This window comes from Crocodylus porosus, unplaced genomic scaffold, assembly GCF_001723895.1.
Source record: "Crocodylus porosus isolate Cpor-Errol unplaced genomic scaffold, CroPor_comp1, whole genome shotgun sequence".
NCBI classification, from domain to species: Eukaryota; Metazoa; Chordata; order Crocodylia; family Crocodylidae; genus Crocodylus; species Crocodylus porosus.
Window position 1 is genome coordinate 53,660,861 of NW_017728931.1, and position 6,000 is coordinate 53,666,860.

Sequence of the window (6,000 nt, forward strand, 5' to 3'; positions counted from 1 at the left end):
TACTAAATGAGGTATTAGCCTTGCCCTGTTCTGTAGTGGTGGCTGGGCTTGTTTATTAGCATGTTAGGAGCTGTCATAAATGTTGGGATGCTGCAGCAGGGTAAAGAGGCAACCAGGACCCAAACCACTGACCATGGGAAGGGGACACCAGAATGAAGACAAGGGGCTGTACTCAGCAGAGACTCTCCAGCAGCCCTTAGCTCGGCTAGAGCAGACCTGGGCAGAGAGCAGACCCGAGGCAGGATTCTCCTCAAAGCCTCCCTCCCGTCTTGCAGCAAAATTAAGGCTTTTACAGCTTCAGTCTACATGAAAGTTGGAGGCAGCTACGAGAGGGTTAACACAGTAGAGGATGCATGAAGGTGGGGAAGTGAGCCTGCAGCCCCTAGATGAGCTCATGCTGCAGCAGGTAAGCCTTTGCTCAGCTCTCTACCCCCTTTCTCTTATGCTCAGCACAACCCCCTTCTTGCCCCCACCTGCCATTGTGCCCAGGACACAGAAATAACTAGCTACACCTCCGAGATGCTGGGTTACTCCTTGTTTGGGATTAGGGATGTTTCCTTTGAAGCAGTATCAGCTTCTTTATCTCATTTCAGATCTTCAGGTTGTTGCCAATAGTTTTTAATTAGTTAAAGGGATTGGTTCCTTTTATTATATCTATATCTGTGACAAATACACTTCGAATAAAGCTCAAAATGCACTGCAAAACTGTATTCTGGTCAAATGCTTAATGTGTTAACCCTGTGGTTCTCAGCCATAGTGCTGCAAAATTCAGGAAAGCTATGGAGGGGTGCCTTGAGCCTAAGAAGTTTGAGAACTACTGAAGTTGTGTGTGTTATGTTACCCCCTACGTGGTAACACATCTGCAAGCCAACGAGGGCTGCACAAACCACTTTAATTCTAGTATTTCCTAACTCCAAATGCACAACTTTTTAACTATAATCATTTAAACACAGGTTCTTGTTATTTTTATATTTAGACTGCTAGTTGAATAGTCTTCCGGTGGATAAACTGATGACTTGTATTTTCAGCATTTGTCAACAGAGTCAAGAACTCAACAGTTCTTTTTCACACGGTTCTTGTAAGTGTTAAGACATAGAGGCAGGTACGCAGTATTTTAACTGGAGTTTTAGCTGATTTCATATTAAAAAACCCCAAAAAACAACAAAAGTGAAAACCAAAAAAATACAAAAACTCCTGCATGTGAAGAGGGAGTGATAGAATTGGTTGCCAGATTAATCCATGTTCTTCGCAACTAGAGTGCCATTTCACATCATTGTTAATTGTACATCTTTAATACTTACATCCCAAAGAGCAGGATACTACCTAGTTAAGAATAGCAATTAAGCAGTTCCCTAATGAAAAAAATGTTAATCCCAATAATTACCATATGTTCTCCCTTAATGATATTTTTTTGGGGGGGGGTCCTGAATAACCCTCACCCCTTTTTGCTGTGCTGGGTGTGTCACTTACATTCCTCCCGAGGATTGGTTCTGAGGCCCGTGATGCCTCACCACCCAGTACTGAGTATTTTTGTGTCTTCTCTACTGTATGTATCTACTTTTTTTAATATTGCCTGATTGATAACTTCCTAATAAACAGGTGTATAGTTTAGAAGAGCTTGCTTTGGCTTCTCTTGTATTTCTCTGGATAAAATAGCAGTTCCCAGTATCTTCCCTGCAGCAGAATTACTCTCTCCCTTTTAAAAAGTATCCTCATCGAAGAATTATTTTGTGTTTTCTTGAGTACAGCTCCTGTTTGAGGTAAACAAACCACTGCAAGCTCTTCTCCCCAAAGATTGTGCCCTCCTCTGCACATGGCAGTAGTACTCCAGAGGGCACATTCCATGGCACTTACTGCTAGACTTCAGCAGAGATGCTGAGTTCTTCTTCAGCGCATTGTAGGACAACTGGTCAGTTCTTCCCATACAGAAGATCTTAGCCTAGGAACACAAATAAACCACTCCCTGTTTGGTGCACACTAAATTTCTGCCCGTGGCCTTTATTGAGAACAGTGACAGTGGATTTAACTGAGAACAATCGAAGAAAACTAGGGCTCAGAGGGACCTCACAAGGTCATCTAGTAGTCCAAACCCTTGCTCAAGGCAGGACTGTCCAGGGCTAAACCACCCAAGACTACTGCTTATCTAACCTGCTCTTAAAGACTTACAGGGATGGAGATTTCACAACCTCTCTAGATAATCTATTCCAGGTACTTAACACACCTTTATAATTAGAACATTCCTCCTAATATCCAACTTCAGCTTCCCTTGCTGCAAATCAAGACAGCTACTTCTCATCTCATCACCTGCAACCACAAAAAAGTTTATCATCATCCTTTTTACAGCACTCTTCGATGTATTTGAAGACTTAAAAAACACCTTCCCCCCATCGTCTCTTCTCTGGACTCAATGGCTGCCTATACACATGTTCCTTCGTATTCTAATTAGAATGCCATGGAGCAGACTCCATTAATTAAGTTGGCTGGAACGTTCTAATTAGAACACAGAGCATCGCCTCAGCATCACATGTATTAAGCCCCATATGTTTTAAAATGGCTGCAGGGCACTTTATCTGGACCTCATTTCAGGTTTAGATAAAGCATCCCACGGACATTTTTAAACATATAGGGGCTTAATACACAGGGATGCTGCAGCATTTTAGTTAGAGCAGCTCCCTGGGAACTGCTCTAATTAAAACTGCCCCCTCCCACCTCCAAGCACATGTATAGGCAGCCCAGTTCTTCTCCTGTAAGTCATGTTTCCTAGACTACTTAATCATTTTTCTTTCTGTCTCTGTTCAAACCATTCTTGAAGTACAGCACCAAATTGGACATAGTACTACAGTACTCCCAAAAACGATTTGTTCCAACTACTGGTGGAAACTCAACTCACTTTAAAAAGGCAGACAAATGCAAGTCAGCAGGCACAATGGCTATACTTTGCTAAGGAGATTGTTATAGCACACCACCTGCACAGTCTGCACTTTGTATTTAAAACCTTCATCGACTCAAAATTGCCTTGAACACAGTTGCTGCTCTCAAGGATTGGTTAGGCTCTACAACAACCTGGGTCAAATAAGTACACAGACATTCAGTAGAAACTTGGCATAGTCTTTATTCAGCCTATCAGTCACATGATCAAACTACCTGATAACAGAGATATAGTACAGAGCTAAAACAAAGCCAAAGTGCAATTCTGTCCTAAACCTTTTACACATTAGAAGTGCTTACCTCAAGCATGAATCGCTCTTACTGCCATCCATGTACCTTATACTTTATGAATTGTTTCATTTGTTTAATTAAAACATTGCAACATACCAGGCACAACCAGATTTGGTACAAAAGACATCTTACATGCTTTCCTTATCTGTTATCAGGGTTTGGACAGGCTAATTGCATTTGTGGACTAGCTCATCTAATTTCTGAGATGCTGGGTTACTTCATGTTTGGGATTAGGGAGGTTTCCTTTGAAGCAATATCATATTTTACATCTCATTTCAGATCTTAACAATGTTGCCAATAGTTTTTAGTTTCCCCTCCCTTTTATTATATCTAGATCTGTGACAAATGCACACTGGATAAAGTTCAAAACACATTTCAGGACATTCCCTAAACATTTCAGGATGTTCCTGAATAGATTCCAAATGTTTTCCTATCTTTCAACAAATTTCAAACCTAGGCCTCATGTGGTGAGATATCTCTGGGCTCTGTGATAACAATAATAATACTAATAACACCTGAGACTAGAGGTGCACTGATATATCGGTCCCATATTAGATCAGGAAAATTAACTGTATCAGCAATCAGCTTTTTTTGGCTGATGTGGCCTATAGTGTGGTGTGGCTGATAAATGCCCTGTGCACATAGCTGTATTGCACCTCGACAGCGTGGAGAGCAGTCGGGTCCAGCTGGTAAGTCTGTTGTGAGGGAAGGGGCATGGGACAGATTGAGGACCCTGCAGTGAGGGAGGGAGTGGGGCAGAAGTAGGGGAAGGCACTCCATAGCTGGGGCAGAGCCAAGTCAGAGCCATGTGCGGCTCATCCAGGGAGCACCGGGGTGGGGGGCAGCTCCCACCACTGCATGAACCCCGGAAGGACATGGGGAGGTGCCCCCAGATCTGCACACGGGTCGATCTGAGGGCATGCCCCCTACACTCCCAGGTCGCTGCTGCAGGTTGCAGGATGGTGCTGGGCTTTTCCCAGGGGGGAGCTGGGCCAGGCTGTGCTCAGGATGAGCAGCAGCAGCAGAACTGGGAGTGGGGCTATGGTGGGGGGGCTACGATGAGTTTCGGCCATGGCTGCAGCTCCTCCCATAACCCCCTTCCAGCACCACCGCTGCCCATCCCAAGCACAGCTCAGCCCAAGTCCTCTGCCGGGAAAAGCTCAGCGCTGCACTGGCCCCAGCTCACCCTCACCCCATGTGCAGATCCAAGGCCACATGCACCCCCTCACCATGCCCTCCAGGGGTAAATCCAGTATCGGGAGCTGCTTCCGCCTCCCCCCGATTCCACCAGATGAGGCACTTGTGGCTCTGACCTGCGCTCACCTCGGCTGTGCAGTGCCTGCCCTTGCCTCTGCCCCACTCCCTCCCTCACCCCAGGGGCCTGAACTTGCCTCCCCACCCATTCTCTCAGGTCTGCCAAGCCATCTGGAACTGGATCTTCTACGAGGACCACAGGGACTTGAGTTGATTGATAGCGCACTGAATACTCACAGTGAGGGCTTGGAGGTACAGGGAGGGACAAGGGATTCGACCCAATTACCCCAAGGAAACTTGCCAAGAAGAATCAGAGACCATTAACCACCTCTTATGGCACTGCCCATATGCCCAGGGTGTGTGGGAAAAGGTAAATCGGCTCCTTGAAAGTGTGACAGGAGTCAGGCTGATGACAAGGGAAGCGGCGATGTACAGACACCTGACTGAGCAGCAGGGGTCCCAGACAATGCATTTTGACCAGTTTGTGTCCTGTGTCAGGCATGCCCTGTGGCAATGCAGGAACCTCCTGGTATACACGCATGCTGAGCTCAAAGAAATGGACTGTGTTAAAATATTTCTAAACGAATTTCAGTCCTACCACCAGAAATCGGTGAGCAAGGATGGAGATGACATAGCCAACTCCATCTGGAAAAGCGACACCTGGCGTAGGTTGTTCAAAGATACCTCGAGAGGGGAAGTGGACACACAGAACAAAGAGGACAGAGATGCAACTAGACCCAGAGACACTGAGGACTACAACAGGATCAGCAGCAGCAGAAGTGACAGCAACACCAACAGTGACAGTGAATGAACTGAGACTGTAAACCCCAAATCGGGGTTTGGACTAGAAGACTACGATTTGGGTAGGAGAGGGTGGAGGAAGAACATGCAGGGGATTGGGTGCATTTATTGTAATGGGAAGCATGGGTTTCTTAATGAGGATTTAAGATGAGTCATGGAAAGCTTCTGATGGGGGGGGATGCGTGTGCATGTGTGCGCACGGAACTCTCTTTCTCTATATAGAAATATATTTTAATTTAAAATAATTTGGCTGTAAAAGGTCTTCACAATACTAGTCATAAATGGGACAGATTTAACAAATTCAGACTATGCCATTCCATATGGTCAGAAAGAAAAACTATAATGTATAGTTAGAGACTGTCCTTTCAGGGAAACAGGAAGAGCACTGATGGTGTGCAAAGAAAAGTCTGGGAAGTTACACATTACATGTTCCTTTACATGGGCAACAAAGTATGCAAAAAAGGGAGAAGCAAAACAAAACAAGTAGAATCATCCAAATTACAGCCCTAAAAGGGTACTTATTACATCATAGCCAACATATGCATCAGACTGCAACTGCAATTAAAGCATGCCTCAAACTAGAGAATTCCCTGAAGTTTTTCCAAAAAACAACTCCTGGACTTCCGGAAGGCTTTCGACACTGTCTCTCACCCCATTCTCATTAAGAAACTGGGGGACTGTGGTGTCAACGCCCACACAGTCAATTGGGTCACCAACTGGCTGGAG

General features: G+C 45.1%; 1 protein-coding gene across 3 annotated transcripts in view; it reads right to left on the reverse strand.

Annotated features, from left to right (window-relative positions):
• SLC25A17 (solute carrier family 25 member 17) overlaps positions 1 to 6,000 on the reverse strand; it is a 45,307-nt gene that overhangs the window by 36,721 nt on the left and 2,586 nt on the right. The window contains exon 1 of one of the 3 annotated variants that reach the window (XM_019544985.1): positions 1,052 to 1,058. The exons of the other annotated variants lie outside the window; for them this stretch is intronic. The gene's annotated coding sequence lies outside the window, so the exon portion shown is untranslated. Of the gene's footprint in view, positions 1 to 1,051; positions 1,059 to 6,000 lie in introns of those variants that run through there. 3 annotated transcript variants of the gene reach the window in all.